The 15867-nt window shown below is 32.7% G+C and overlaps 1 pseudogene; it reads right to left on the bottom strand.

Moving 5' to 3' along the window:
* Nucleotides 1-5049: 5049 nt before the first annotated feature.
* LOC145823023 (secreted RxLR effector protein 161 pseudogene) lies at nt 5050-5451 on the bottom strand (annotated as a pseudogene).
* Nucleotides 5452-15867: the final 10416 nt, after the last annotated feature.

Genomic DNA, 15867 nt, shown 5'->3' with positions numbered 1-15867 from the left:
AGCACTAATTCTTGAGGGGATCTACTAGGCCTACAATGCATAAACTTTTTGGTTTAATGGCTGCAATATGGTAATGTTGTTCTCCTTTATTGGTGAAGTTGTAGTATATAATTTTTCTATGTAGTTCAAAGTCATAGATTCATCCCTAGTGTATAAAAGGCAAGACAAAATCATATGAAGGAAAGGCTTCCTAGCCACCAAAATGTGGTGGAATTGAACTAAATTACCATCACAGCATGTCATCTTTGTGATGCAGTCCACAAGGAGCTTGGTACAGCACAAGAAATAAACAGGAAACTTTGTCCAATCATTATTCTAGCAGGACTTCTAATATTTTCTTGTCACACTTGCCTACTGGGAAAAAAATAAAATAAAAAAAAGAAACGCAATACCAAAGAATCAACAAGAGGAAACAAGTTATACTAAATCCAAAAGCCTTATCCCAACCAAAGTAAATAATATATAATAAAATAGAGGATAACATACCAAGAAGAAGACAATTCTTCCAGGAAGATAGCCACTGATATTGTTTACCTGAAGAAAAAGGGACCATAAAAAATAAAGAAAGATCAAACTTCACTTTATAAACCTATGGATGGCGTCTAAAATTGGAGCTATAACAAGATATAGAAACATCTAGGAAAATGTTTTAGTAAAGAACAAAATTGTGTGAAACTGAAGTATTTCATTCAATTTACATAAAAATCCATGGGAAAAGGGCCACTTTTCTCTACCCAAATATACCCAAGTGCACCATCCAACATGTGCCAAGAGAAGCTAATCAAAGTGCTGATACATCGGCCAAAAGATTTCTGCACTACTAAAAGATTTCTGCACTACTTAAAGAGTGATCTTAGCTAAAAGATTTCTGCACTACTAACACCGTCAATCAAAAACTAACTCAAACTACAAGAAGTCACTCACCCATCACACTAGCTTGCACTAGTAATTAGTATTACCTTGATGATATTTCCAATCAAGTGGTCCACAAATCAAAAAAAAAAAAAATTGCTTCAAGAATGTAAGTTAAGGAAAAATAATCTATTTGGAATATCAATTTTATGCATATGTTCTTGACAACAACCATACAATCTACAATTACAAACTAAATCTTCACAAAATAGAGAGAGGATCATACTCCTACTTATAACAAAAAAAATAAAAAGTGATCAGGGTACTTCCAAATCAAAAGGTGTTCCATTTCTCACAATTGACATGTTCAGGGTGTCCATTGTAATTTATTTTTGCAATTCCCCTGAAATTGTGTACAGAAACAGAAGATAGCATTTGACATCTTTCAAGTAATAAAGATTCAAAATCAAAAGGAGAACAATAATAAAAAATAAAAATAAAAAATGAGCTCAACTTACTTGTATTTGTCCACCTTGACCACTGACCATATCAATCATTTTGATGTATGATCCTTCTTCTACCAGCTCATAAACCTATAACATGCATAGAATTTGTTATCTTGTAATCATATACTCCATTTCTCAATGCTATATTTCAAAAGAATAAGTATCAAAAACACAAGTTCAAAAAACTACCCTTTCATAATTTTCTACTCGCTTTTTGAAGTCTTGGTATCCAGCTTCAAAATCTGTCCTGAAGGGAAACAAAATTTACTAAGTATAGAAGTGTAGACTAAGATAATAATTTGCTCATTTTAGTAAGCAACCATACTCCTCTGCATAGTTAGGGCTTTGTAGAATTTTGAGACTTATGTTTCTTTCAATAATGCGCTCATCATTGCATATTGTCTCCAAAAAAATAATCTATATGGCAAAGCATATAGCGTGCATAAGACATTAACGAGTTTAAGATGAGATCGACAACATATCAATAAAATTTCCAACTATGCTAATTTAGCCACAAACAACCATATTTGTTTAGCTTGTTACTGTGAAATGTAGATGAGATATGATCTTAAGTTTTAAAGATGAAACATTTCACATAGGAAAGCTCAAGAAATAATTGGTCTTCTTGGCCTGCTATGCAGCAACATGATACTCTTCACTTTTGTATCAATTTCGTCTTTGAAGAATTCTTAGTTATCCTGCCGCAAACATGCAATGAGCATGCGCCTTGCATTTTCCTTCAGCCATTTTCATAAGCATATTCATTTTTTTCCTCATATTGTTTGTGGCATCAAATATTCCCACCTACAACAAAAAACAATAGCCAATTGTAACTTGCAAAACATAATGGAAATACCTAAAAATAAAAATAAAAAAAAACAACGATAAGCAAAGTTAAAAAATGAGCAATATAAGTCAAACCTATTGTCCATGTAAACATATTATTCACTCTATCAAAATTTCAGTTGCTTTTAGATGGGCTTCAAGCCATGGCCTTTCTTTTGTTCAATTGAAGGGGTTGGATTTTATTGTAGCTGATGACAATAGGTATGGAATTAAGTTTGTGTTGAGTTTAGTGAGTAACAATGATAGGTTTGGAGTAAAGAAACAATAGGTGAACTGCTAAGAAATCAAGGTTAGTACCTAACACGTGATAACACGTGCCTACAAGTTTGCAAATCTTCATTCTCTTTTGGCACTTTTGATCTGCCAATTAGAACCATCAAATTGTAAGTTATATTGATTTTATTCATGCTAAAATGAAGATTTTTTTTTAAACTGAACATATTTTTTTTTTAGAAAAAACATTTAAATTGTTATTAAAATATTAAAAAATATATTCACTGAAAAATAAAAATGATATATAACGGTTAAGTGTTTCTGAACTTGAGTGTACATGGTTAAATGGGGGGTGTAAAGAATTGTTTTTCGGGTATAAATAGAGCACCCCACACATAATAAAAATAGAGAAGATAATAAAAACTCCAAAGTGATGAGAATAGTGAGGTCCGGTCTCAGTGTACCTGCACAATTTTGTTTGACTTGGCCTAGGCATTTAAAGCAGGCCCATCTCTACAAGAAACACTAAACGTAGTCATTGTATTGATTAGATTAAGTAATTAATAAAGGTTTTTTTTGAACCAAAAGGGAAAATCTAATGAAATCATATTGTTGATTAAGAGTGGTACGAAATATTGCAGGAAAGGAAAACAAACTAATAAAAAATAAGTTGTTTTTCCTAATCAATAACAGTAAGTGATCAATGAAAGTATGTTATTATTGGTTTTGGCATATTATCAAACACATGGTGAGCAAAAGATAAAATTGTAGCAAAACAACAAAACAAAGACAATACATAGGCTGAACCAAATATTAAATAGAATTGGGGCAATAACAAGCATCAATCTAATACAGAAGCATAGAAATCAAGTAATGACATCTCCATAGAAGACAAAGAAACAGGAAACCAAACAATTACATACCAGATTGTTTGGATTTGCAGTTGGTTTGTGAAAGAAAAATGCGTATAGAGTTCAGCCCAATGCAAATTGTAGAATAAAGAAAGATACAACACTCAAACGAACATTCATTGTAAGAAATTTAACAATTTCTTTGATAAACTAGAGAGTAATTTGCAGCAAAGAAATTGAACAATTTACACCTCTTAATATCTCACGACTTGAGGAACAAGCTTGGGTGAAAAGCATACTGCCTAATCTGTTGCAGCACACTGCCTAATTTGTTGTTTAAGCTCATTTAAAGTTCAATCAAACTAGACCCTCCAAAACCAATAAACAAAACCCATCTAGTCAATGATAACTGATGCATTAACAGTTCCCAATTTGGCAAAGCAAATGCACAAAGATCACAATTTTCACATCTTAAATTTATCCCTCCTAAGCACCATCTTCTTAATCTTTAAGAGCACAACAACAACTTAAGCAACTAAATACATACTTTAGCATAGGCTTTATTGTAAGATTTAACAATACATGTAACCATAATAATAATGCGGAATTAAACTTTACAGGATCTTGAATTCAATACAACTCAAGAATAAAACGAATATACCTTTGTCAGCCATTGAATTAGAGAAGTTGAGAAAATACCCCTTAGAGTTGAACCTTTAATTCTTGGCTCACCTTCTTCTCTCTGTCTCTCACTTTATTAGGATGACTATAAAACTTAAAGTGATGGAAAAATACTCATGATATGAAAGAGGAGTCACCCATCCTTATATAGAGGAGAGAAGAGGGCCAGATAAACTCTATCAGAAGAATTCCTAATCCATCAAGGTTTCCTTCTTATCTTAGAAGAGTGATTATATTAAAATTCTATTTACTGAACTTGATCTCAAATATTGGCTTTATCTATTTGTGGAGTCCAAATAAATTAAAACATGTGGAAAATATGTAGGCTATTGGGCCACACTAGAAAAATAAATCCAACATTCTCCCACTTGGCCCATTAAGCCGATTATGATGCAATTATGAGTTTTTTCAAAAATATGCAACTTTAAAAATTTTGACTCATTGGATTCCACACTAAAAACTTTGACACGTGATCACGAATTTTTTAAAAATAGCCAATAAGTTCAAATATATTAGAAACTATAATACTGTGATTACTTCAGATCACCAATGTGAGTCATAGCGGTTATATAACATTTATGTCATATTTCCTTCTATGTACTACACCATCGATAACCTTCACCAACCCAGTCCTTTATTGGGATATATAATTATTTTCCTGAAAGGCCCCTGTAATTTGTCTTGTTAAGACATTTCCTGTTTATCAATATTCAAAATAATGTGTACACACACTTTTAGAAACAGGAAAAACAGAAAAAAAATTATTATTGCGCAAATAGTGTCAAAAAATAAGCACTCATGATTAACCATACACATCAAGGGTTGCTTAAAAGACCCATCCTGATAACATGCTCTTTGTATGTCTTTGGTGGCAATCCCTTTGTGAATGGATCAGCAATCATAAGAGAGGTGCTTAAGTTTTCAATTAACACTTGTTGTTTCTAGACTCTCTCTCTAACAACCAAGTACTTTACTTCCATGTGTTTGGAACCACTGGAGTACTTTCCATTCTTAGAGAAGAAAACTGCTGCGGTATTGTCACAATACATCTTCAGCGGCCTGGCAATTGAGTCAACAACACCAAGTCCTGAGATGAAATTTCACAACCACAAAGCATGATTTGTAGCCTCAAAGCATGCCACAAACTCAGCCACCATAGTAGATGAAGCAATAGTGGACTGCTTCACACTCTTCCATAAAATTGCTCCACTAGCTAGTAGAAAAACAAAACCCGATGTAGATTTTCTACTATCAAGGCAACCAGCAAAATCTGAGTCTGAGTATCCGATAACTTCCAACTGTTCTGATCTCCTATAGGTGAGCATATAATCCTTTGTTCCCTGAAGATATCTCATAACTTTCTTTACTGCTTTCCAATGTTCCATTCCAGGATTACTTTGGAATCTTCCCAACATTCCAACTGCAAAACTAATATCTGGCCTGGTACATGTATGGGCATACATCAAGCTCCCTACAGCTGATGCATATGGAATGTCCTTCATTTGTTTTCTTTCCAAGTCATTCCTTAGACATTGTTTTTCACTTAATTTATCACTCTTCATGATGGGTGCATCACCGGCTGAACAAAACTGCATATTGAATCTCTCCAAAACACGATCAATATATCCTTTTTGAGATAGTCCTAGCAATCCTCGAGATCGATCCCTAAAGATCTCTATGCCAATAACATAGTTTGCCTCACCCATATCGACCATTTTAAAGTTCTTGGAGAGATATTCCTTGGTTTCATGCAATAAGCCAAGGTCATTACTAGCTAACAAAATGTCATCCACATATAGCACCAACATAATGAACTTGCTCCCACTAACCTTCAGATATATGCACTGATCAACTGCATTTTCCTTAAATCCGAAAGAGGTAATGGTATCATTAAACCTTAAATACCATTGCCTAGAAGCTTGTTTAAGGCCATATATGGATTTTTTTAATTTGCAAGCTAAATGTTCTTTACCTTTCTTTGCAAATCCTTCGGGCTGCTCCATATAAATTTCTTCATCCAAATTCCCATTTAAAAAAGCAGTTTTCACATCCATTTGATGCAACTCTAAGTCATAATGAGCTACCAATGCTAGGATGATTCTAAGCGAGTCCTTCTTAGATACTGGAGAGAAGGTCTCTGTATAGTCTATGCCTTCTTTTTGAGTAAAACCTTTGGCAACAAGTCTGGCTTTAAATCGTTCGATATTGCCTTTTGCGTCACGCTTGGTCTTGAAGACCCATTTACACCCGACCTTTTTTGCAGTTATTAGGCAATTCGACGAGATCCCAAACACTATTCTGTTCCATGGATTTTAACTCTTCATTTATAGCATTGACCCATTTAGAAGAATCATCACTATTCATGGCTTGTGAAAATGAGACTGGATCTTTGTTAATCCCAATATCAAAATCAGATTCCTGTAGATACACCATGTAATCATCTGGAATGGCAGGCTTTCTTTTCGTCTGAGATCTTCTCAGAACTGCCGGTTGTGGTGGTTCTACAATATTTTCAATGGTGGTATCTTCATGAAGTGGTGAAACATGAGGTGGTGAAGGATTTTCATCATGTTGTTCGTTTTCCTCAGCCTGTGGAATAGTCTGAGGAACAACAACTTTTCGATAAGGGTCAAATGTTGGCACATCTACCCTAATTTCCTCGAAATTCACCACTCGTGTTTTCTCACTCCCACCGATTTCACCATTCTCTAGGAATCTAGCATTACTAGTTTCCACTATCCTCGTACTGTGATTAGGACAATAAAATTTGTACCCTTTAGACTTGTCTGGATAACCAATGAAATATCCAGATATTGTTCTTGAGTCCAACTTTTTCTCTTGTGGGTTGAAGATTCTTGCCTCTGCCCCAAATGTGTAAGTGTCTCAAACTAGGTTTCCTACCAGTCCACAACTCAAAAGGAGTTGTTGGGACCGCCTTACTAGGAACCCTATTTAAGATATACATTGCAGTTTTTAAAGCTTCACCCCACATTGAAATAGGTACAATTGAGTAAATTAACATACTCCTAACCATATCTTTAAGTATACGATTACGCCTTTCAGCAACTCCATTCTGCTGTGGCGTACCAGGCATTGTATATTGAGCACAAATGCCTTTCTTTTCTAAGAATTTGGCAAATGGGCCAGGATTTTGGCCTGACTCATCATATTTACCATAATATTCACCACCCCTGTTTGATCTAACTATTTTAACCTTTCTATCTAATTGTCTCTCGACTTCAGTTATGTACACCTCAAGGATGTCAACAGCCTGAGACTTTTCATGAATTAGATACACATATCCATAACGTGAGAAGTCATCTATAAATGTGATAAAATATTTTTCACCACTAAGACATGGGATGTTGAGTGGCCCGCAAATATCTGTATGAATTATCTCAAGAAGCTCATTACTTCTTGTGTCACCTTTCTTGGTGTGTTTGGTTTGCTTTCCTTTAATGCAATCCACACATATCTGAAAATCAGTGAAGTCTAGGTTTTCCAAAATCCCATTCTTCACCAATTTTTCAATTCTATTTCTGGAGATATGCCCCAACTGTCTATGCCACAAGATCGATGATTTTTCATTAATTAGACCACGTTTTAAACCAATATTCGAATGCAGAGTTACTAATGATTGTGCAAACTCATGATTTAAGGTAATTTTATATAAACCATCACATAAATTACCAGAACCAATCACTTTTGAATTAAACATTAAATTGAGTTTTCCACAATTAAATAAAACTGAATATCCAACACGATCTAATTTGGATAACGAAACTAAATTCCTAGAAATTGAAGGAACATAAAAAGTGTCTTCTAGATCCATCTGATGACCCGTCTCTAAGATCAGTCGATAGGTTCCTACAGCTACGACTTCAGCTTTGAGACGGTTCCCCATATAGACAAATCTTTCACTTTCCTTCGGTTTCCTGGTTGAGAGGTATCCCTGCATGTCATTTGTAATGTGGGTCGTGGCCCCAGAGTCAATCCACCACGTATTAGAAGGTACTTCAGCAAGATTTGATTCATAACAAACAAAAGAAAATTTCTTACCTTTCTTTTCGAACCAAGCCTTTCGCTTGCTGCCGTCTTTCTTCACATGTCCCTTCTTGCCACAAAAGTAGCACTTGATAGTGAAACCATTCTTAGCCTGATTTTCTTCCCCAGGTTCATTCTTTTTCTTTGGTGGATTTTTCTTTGATTTTACAAGCTTACCCTTCTTTTTCTTTATAGCTCCATGAGTTACAGCCAATGCAGTTTGACGCCCTTCCTCCCTCAACCTCACTTCCTCCTGAACACACATATTAGTCAGCTCATTCAAATTCCACTTATCTTTATTGGTGTTGTAGTGAATTTTGAATGCGCTGTATTGTGATGGAAGTGAGTTGAGAATAAACTGCACGAGGAAAGTTTCATCAACTTGCATTCCTAAAGTTTTAAGCTTTGCAGCTTTGTCAGCCATATTGAGGATGTGATCCTGAACTCCTCGGTTGCCATCATATTTCATTGTTGTCAATTCAGCCATAATAGTGCCAGCAAGTGACTTGTCAGCAGATCTAAATCGATCTTCAACAGCCTTTAAGTATTCCAATGCATTAACAGTTTGAGGTAAGGAGGTCTTGATGTTATTTGCAATGGTCATCTTCATGAACATCAAACTGAGTCTATTGGACTTTTTCCAGGATTCAGGAAGGGCAACTTGTTCTGCAGTACTATATTCATTAATGTCTGCAGGTTTATCTTCAAGCAATGCCATATCGAGGTCCAACACACCCAGTGTAAACTGAACATGTTCATACCATTCCGAAAAATTCGAGCCAGTAAGTAGAGGGACGCCCGATGCAAGAGAGTGCAATGAGGTGGGAACTTTTACTGAAATAAGATAGAACAATATACATATTAAAGCTTTGAGAATTGTGATGAACTATTGATATCACATAAGTTTTTCCTTTGGGCAAAACTTAGGTATATCTATTGTCCATTCGTCAAGAATCATTTATGTAGGTCTAAAGTAATTTATGCAATTTTTCAGCTAGTCATGTTACCTTTGGGTATTCAATTCTAATCTTTCAAATTACATAAGTTACATTATCCTACCCAGTTCATAATTATTTGAAAGTGACTCTCCTTTGGGCTAGTCTCAATCTCCTAATTATAACTGCAATTGAGAATATTATCGACCTTAATGTTACCCTTTTTAACAATTCTTTTATGTAGTTCTATATTCATAAGTTTTACAAATTTAGGCCACTTTGGCAGGTACTAAATTAGTAAACCCTATGAATACGGAACTAACTAACAATATTCTCTATTCATTAATTTTGAGTTATTTAATTCAATCACAATTTTAATGAGATCACTATTTTTATGATTTCTAAAATTTCTTTTATGTGATTGCTATTACCAATATAATAATAATAACTCTGGATGAACAGGAATATTTATATATGTATTATAACAATCATGAATATCTAAAATAATGGTTAATAAGAATTACACCTAATATGAATTAACCACTTTAATTTTTAATATTCAATGTCATAAAATTATATCATGATATCAATTTTAAATCATGAAAATATATAAATATTTAACAATAATAGACAATAAGTGTGCATAATTTAAACAAAGCAAAAACATAATCCTCTAATGTGATACAATCAAATAAATATATTTATTTAATAGTCCAAACGATTCAGCAAAATTCTAAAATTGCTTTTAATCTATGCACTTTATCATAACGGCAAGCAATACACTCAATTCAATAACATATTATGATGATTATAAAAATTATTATCACTAAAATTGATAATAAATCAAAACATGCATATGAACAACATATAGAATTACATAAAAGTTTGCACCTAACATATCACAAAACAAAGTGAGTGAGGGAGTCCATGATGTGCATACTTAGTTACGATTTAGAAATCATGAATGAAATCTTCTTTCACACAACCTTTGACTTTTAACAACACAAAAAGAGTTTCTTTGATGCACAATGAATATGAAAGAGATTAGATGTACCATTCAGATACTGCCTAATAAATATGGCATGCAGCTTACAAGGTTGAACATACAGCGTATATTCAAGATAACCAACATATACCGAGAGTTCAAACCTTATGAACAAAAAATATGTTGTTATGAATAATTATAATTATAATATAATAACAATATTTATAAATATATTATTATTCCAAGGTGTATTGATTCACAAACTAAAGCTCTGATACCACATGTAAGATTTAATAATACATGTAACCATAATAATAATGCGGAATTAAACTTTACAGGATCTTGAATTCAATACAACTCAAGAATAAAATGAATATACCTTTGTCAGCCATTGAATTAGAGAAGTTGAGAAAATACCCCTTAGAGTTGAACCTTTAATTCTTGGCTCACCTTCTTCTCTCTGTCTCTCACTTTATTAGGATGACTATAAAACTTAAAGTGATGGAAAAATACTCATGATATGAAAGGGGAGTCACCCATCCTTATATAGAGGAGAGAAGAGGGCCAGATAAACTCTATCAGAAGAATTCCTAATCCATCAAGGTTTCCTTCTTATCTTAGAAGAGTGATTATATTAAAATTCTATTTACTGAACTTGATCTCAAATATTGGCTTTATCTATTTGTGGAGTCCAAATAAATTAAAACATGTGGAAAATACGTAGGCTATTGGGCCACACTAGAAAAATAAATCCAACATTTATATGCTAGATACACATTTCTATTTCCTTACAATTACCAGACCTCAAACTCAAAGGGCCTGAAACATGGAGGAAAGATTTTTGCACCTAAAGTATACCAACACAAGAACATGGCATAAACTCGGTCAGTGGCCAGCAATCAACCATCTCATTATTATGAAGTCACACAAGGCATCAAGCATATCATCTCACATCAATCATTCTTTCAATAATAAATTGCAAATGGTTGCTAATCAGGGTCATCAAGCATATCATCGCGCATCAATCATTCTTTTCAATAATAAATTGCAAATGGTTGCTAATCAGGGTCCATCAAATGCCATACTTGATAGGAAAATGGCTTTGAGATTTAGCTCTATCAAGTATAATGAGTAGAATGCCCACAAAATTAAGATCCTATCAATCAGTTATTTGACTTGATGGTGTATGCTCAAAAAATTAAGATAAACTCACAAATGTAATGAAGAAACAATCAGTGTGTTTAGTTTCAGTTTTCTGAATTCAGTTTTTTGGAAACTAAGTTTTTTGTTTTTCGTGTTTTTTTGTTTTAGTGAATATTTTTTAAATTTTAAGTAATTTTTTTACTTTTTTAGATGCACTTTACTTAGATGTATCTAAATAGTAAAATATTTATAAAAAAAATATTTTAAAAAATTAATAAATACACAAAAATACGAAAATGTACTAAATTTTCATATTTGTTTTTATATTTTTTGGTATTTAGTGTATTTTTTAAAGATTTTTTCACAAATATTATACTTTTTAAGTGTATTTATGTTAGGTGTGTCTAAAAATTAAAAAAAAAAAATTACTTAAAATATTAAAAAAATTCATTGAAAACATTAAAATACGAAAAATAAAAAAGTAGAATTTTTTGAAAACTGTTTTTTTGAAAACTGGAACTAAACAAGCTGAATATTTCTAACTTTTGATGCATTACTGATTTAGTCCTAAGAATTCTTGCTACTGCTATTTTCATATTCTTCGAAATATAATTCCTAATCCCTAAACATTTCAATCCCAATTAATTTCTAGGTCACAAAAAAATAAAGAATGACACAAAGATGAAGATGAATATGGTCTCACCGATGAAAATAATGAACTCCTCAAATGTACTGAAGCAAACAAGAGAAAATTATTTCACATCTTAACCATCTGAAACAATATAGGAAAAGAAAACCAAGAACAAAAACACAAAAGAGACAAAATAATAACAATTTACATCATATGAAAAGTAAAGCAATTAAAAAAGAACAATGTTTATCAAGCTATTATTTTGACTTGAAAATAAGAAACAAAAAAAAACTTCCCTGTAACTAACAGAGTTTCCAAAAATACAAGTTAAGCGGGAAGAGCCATTTCCTTTATTCAAATAACTACCCATGAAAACTTGACATATATATGCTTTCACCCAATTCTCCTTCACTCCAATTCAACATACTTTTGCTGCATTCCTAAATCTTAAAATTTATAATTAATCAAAATTCTAAAACAAAATTAATATATTAAAATTAAAATCAAAGCATAAAGAATAAATCGTTTATACGAACACATCCATAAATACATAGATATCAAGCATTGGGACAAAGACTTGGATTTTTTGAAGAAGAGAATGAACCTTACCCGGGAGTTGATTGACTGAATCTACAGCAACCTTACCATCTTCAACCAATTTGGTCTCTGAACTACTCGTCTTAGTATGCCTTCACCTCTTGAAATTCTGTTAATTAATTTGGTCCCAGTTTCATTTTGTTAATTGGCATGAAATTCTGTTTGAAAGAGCTTTGATTGATGGGAATTTATCTATGTTTTGTAGGCGGTCTATCTGCCATATTAATTTGTCAAAATAAGGCCCTACACTACACAAGGTATTGGAATCTACCAGTAGAATGAGTGTTTTACATTTTTTCTAATTAAATCCATTTGAGGAAGTGAAATATCTTATGGTAGATGTGGTATTACTTCCAGCTATATAATTAAATAATCCTTTCTTCAATGAACCACATCATGGAATAATACAAAATTTGTTTTCACTTGTCTGTTTTGAACATAAAAATCATTGAATTATGCAACTTGTTCCAAGGAAGATGATTTGCTGTTAATTTTGGTGGCTGGTAGTTAGAATGCCCCTTTTATTCATGGTTGAGACACCAATTGATTTTCTATTTTCTATGTTCGGGGACATATTAGCAAACAGGTGGTGTGCATAATTTACACATAAATTAAATTAAAGAAAAAGAACAACATAGAAACCACACACCGACACAACTTGTAAGGCATGGAAGCAACTATTTACTTACCAGATTGTCCGGCCATCTCAAATTAAAATACGAAGATGAACATAGTAAGGAATTTGGAACACCTGGCTGTCTGGTTGTGCACACATGGTGAGATAGAAAATCATGAGTCTATATATTTTTGTTTGAAACGACTTGCCCATTGCTTCTCAACAACGAAAGGAACTATTGCAGAGGCAGATCAAATAGCAAACATGGAGCACTATTTACAGAAACGATTAGTTGCAGTGGAACACCAATTAGCTTATATTATTTTACTATAAATTTTCTTTACACATTACTCAGTTAAAATAAGTGTTTGTTTTATTTGTCTAGACTTTTAACTTTACATGTATCAAATAAAAAATTAGATATGCCAAACTTTAAAAAATATATATATTAATAAAAACTTAACAAAGTAATTTTGTAACTTACAAGCAAAGAAACTTTTTTTTATATAAAAATTTACAATGTCAAAATAAAAATAAAAACCTCGTTTAGATTTTTTTTGGGTACAAAAATAAGAAAAAAAATAGTGGATATACAATACCAGAGCAAAGTGAAAGCAATTAAAGGAATGTGAATATGACTGAGAACCGATGTTAATTTTGAATGAGAACAAATATCAGATATTCATTATTTACGGTTACGGTTTTGAAATCAAGGCCCCAATGGCATAACTATCTTGGGTGGCTATAGATGTTAATTTTGACTGAGAAAAAAAATTAATAACAGATATTCAATAAGGGTTAGGGTTTTGAAATCAAAGCACCAATGGCACATTTAGATGAAGCTTAGAGTTAGCAGCAAACCTGAACTACAGAAAAGAGTTCTCGGAAAAATTCGATTCGACTAGAAGGGAAGGGAAAAGACGATGACTAGGTCTTTGCTCACAAACCCATGGTGGAGACGTCCAGAGAGTGAGAGCTTGTAAAGAAGATGTCGATATGGCTGAAGCCCGGATCGCCGATGAGGCTAGTGGTCCTCGGAAGCTTCAGCTATGGCGGAAGAGAAGAGGGAGGAGAAGAGCCAACAAGAGGGCCAAACACGACTGATTCAATTTTGTTCCCCGTTGTAATCGGCTACACCGGTTGCCTATTTGAGAGTTAAATTATTTAAATAATTTAGTTATGACCTAGTTATGAGGTAGTATAGTATAAATAAATAACTAAATATAATTAAGTTATGAGGTAATATGATAGTGGTTATGACTAATATGGTATTAGTTATGACATAAAATCATACAAGTTCATAACTAAATGTATGGTACATCTAAATGTACCATAGCATCACCATTTTTTGCGTAGCTATTTCCTTTGTTTTTCATTGAATCTTTTTCTCTATGTGGCTTTTTGGCCTTTACACTTTGTTTTATGGCAGTCAACAGTTTCTATTATTTGTTTTACATTTTGTGCTGATTTTAGCCTCTTATTGTTTATTCATTTTTTGTAGATGGATAATTATGCCACTAAGAAAGGAAGAAAGGACCTGATAGAGGAATTTGTAGCCCTGCAACATGTTGTTTCATCCATTAATTATGCATGTGCTATGTATATAGTGATTTTACATGCTGCATTCAAGAAGAAAGAAATTAGGTTGCAACCACCTAGATCACCTCGCCCCTATGGAAAACAAATTGACCATTTGAATAGATTGGCCAACGATAGTGACATAAATTGTTATGACCAACTTCGGATGATTAGACGTACTTTTATGCTTTTATGTGGGTTGGTGCCAAGTGTCGGATTGTCTGATTCAAAGTATGTCATCTTAGAGGAGCAAGTAGCAATGTTTTTAATGTGCTTGCACATCAGACTAAGAACCGTAAAATTAAATTTAATTTCATGAGGAGTGGTCAAACAATTAGTAAGCACTTCAATAATGTTTTCAAGGTTGTATTGCGCCTCCATGGTCTCCTCCTTAAGAAGCTTGAAACACTAACTGCTAATTGTATAGATGATAGGTGGAGTTGTTTTCAGATACAATATATTTACAACTTCGTTTAATTAACATATTATATTTTTGTATTGCCTATATTAATTTTATAATATTATTTTATTTTTGGAATTGTCTTGGTGTTTTAGCTTTGAGTTGAAGCTTTCAGATAAAGGACCCAATCTAACAATGGACAACTAAAACTGTATTATCATTTACCTGTCATTTTATGTATGAGACTATTACACTTCATATTGACATATCTCATGTGATTGCTGGTGGTGACACTCTTTCAAAGTTGTCATCATACACAATTGTCTGTTGAATCTTTGAGGTTTGACCTTGTCATTGAACAATTCAATGTCCACAACTTCTATTATCTGCATTGGGCTTTGAACTTCTTGGAGAAATGTTTATTGAGTTTGCATGTGCCTACCACTTTAGGCTAGGAGTTGTTAAGGGACCTTTTCAGGAATTATACTCAAGCATACAGTTTAGTGGACATTTGAACTACATGTCTTGCCCATTTAAGTTTTCTCTAAATAAATTATATTGATATTTTTTTGAAATAGGTAGGCATGTGTGTGCTTTTTTGTGTGCGTGGTGGTAAGATTTAAACTTATGCTGCAGGGTAACAGGAGGGAGACACGATTGTTGGGCATTTTGTCTTTCGTACTCAGCACAGTATGGAAGGTGTTGTTTGAGTACAAGTTTATTAATAGTTGGATTATTTAATATTTATAAAAAATAATAAAAAAATAAAAAAAGAAGAGAGAATAACATTGACTACAAATTTATTGATAGTTGGATTCATTAATATTAATAAATAAATAAATAACATTGACTAAATTTTTTTTGACAATTAGATTCTTTAATAATTAAAAAAAAAAGAAGAGAATAACATTGAGTAAAAATTTATTTATTCTTTAGTTGGTATAAGTCTAAATTTGATAATAATGCAAAAAGGGTATTTGTGGAATTTC

Source organism: Camellia sinensis, chromosome 1 (assembly GCF_055761805.1).
Source record: "Camellia sinensis isolate YWXY chromosome 1, ASM5576180v1, whole genome shotgun sequence".
Classification (NCBI taxonomy): domain Eukaryota; kingdom Viridiplantae; phylum Streptophyta; class Magnoliopsida; order Ericales; family Theaceae; genus Camellia; species Camellia sinensis.
This window is presented reverse-complemented; position numbering and strand designations above follow the sequence as displayed.